A 1,228-nucleotide genomic window follows, 5' to 3' on the forward strand; every position below is an offset into this window, starting at 1 on the left:
AAAAAAAAAAAGATCAAAGGAAAAACAAAAATTAGCCAGTGTGGTGGTGCACGCCTGTAGTCCCACCCACTCAGGAGGCTGAGGTGGGAGGATCACTTGCGCCCAAGAGGTCAAGGCGGTGAACCAAGATTGAGCCACTGCATTCCAGCCTGGGTGACAGAGAGAGAGACCTTGTCTCAAAAAAAAAAAAAAAGGAGGGGGGAGGGAGAATAAATTATGTGCAGTACTTATTACAGGCCATGGCGCTGAGTAAAAGCTTCATAAATGGGAATTGCTGTTGCCATCATCTAAGAATTTTTGATAGTTTTGATGTCAGAGGAAAAAAAGTAGAGATGATGAGACCTATTATTTGTCCTGCTGGAAAAAATGGAACAATGAGGTCATAGCCTAAATGTGTGTTTTAGCTACATTTTTTATTCCACAGTTGTAACCAAATTAAAGAATATAGATAGGCATGGTGGCACACACCTGTAGTCATAGCTACTTGGGAGGCTGTGGCATGAGGATCACTTGAGCCCAAGGGTTTTAGACCAGCCTGGGCAACATAGTGAGACCCCATTTCTTAAAAGACTGAAGTGTCTCACATCTGTAATTCCAGCACTTTTGGAGGCCAAGGCAGGAGAACTGATTGAGGCCAGGAGTTTGAGATCAGCCTGGGCAACATAGCAAGATCCTGTCTCTACAAAAAAAAAAAAAATTTATATTGGGTACCTGTGGTCCTAGCTATTCAAAGGCTGAGGCAGGGCACAGTGGCTCACGCCTGTAATCCCAGCAGTTTGGGAGGCCGAGGAGGGTAGATCACAAGGTCAGGAGATCAAGACCATCCTGGCTAACAGGATGAAACCCCATCTCTACTAAAAATACAAAAGCAAAATTAGCCAGGTGTAGTGGCAGGCGCCTGTAGTCCCAGCTACTCGGGAGGCTGAGGCAGGAGAATGGGGTGAACCCGGGAGGCGGAACTTGCAGTCAGCCAAGACCACGCCACTGCACTCCAGCCTGGGCGACACAGCGAGACTCCATCTCAAAAAAAAAAGAGGAGTTTAAAGCTGCAATGAGCTATGATTGCACCACTGCACTCCAGCCTAGACAACAGAGACAGACTCTGTCTTTAAAAAGCATATAAAATAAAGGGCTTGACTAACATGGCCAAAGCCTGGGTAACATGACAAAACCCTATCTCTACAAAAAAAAAAAAAAAAAAAAAGAGGAGTTTAAAGCTGCAATGAGC

At 45.2% G+C, this 1,228-nt stretch overlaps 1 protein-coding gene across 1 annotated transcript in view; it reads left to right on the forward strand.

Moving 5' to 3' along the window:
* The window catches only part of CBLC (Cbl proto-oncogene C, E3 ubiquitin protein ligase), a 53,234-nt gene that overhangs the window by 454 nt on the left and 51,552 nt on the right, over nt 1–1,228 (forward strand). The gene's annotated exons all lie outside the window — the stretch shown is intronic.

Source organism: Mandrillus leucophaeus, unplaced genomic scaffold (genome assembly GCF_000951045.1).
Source record: "Mandrillus leucophaeus isolate KB7577 unplaced genomic scaffold, Mleu.le_1.0 Scaffold151, whole genome shotgun sequence".
Taxonomy (NCBI): domain Eukaryota; kingdom Metazoa; phylum Chordata; class Mammalia; order Primates; family Cercopithecidae; genus Mandrillus; species Mandrillus leucophaeus.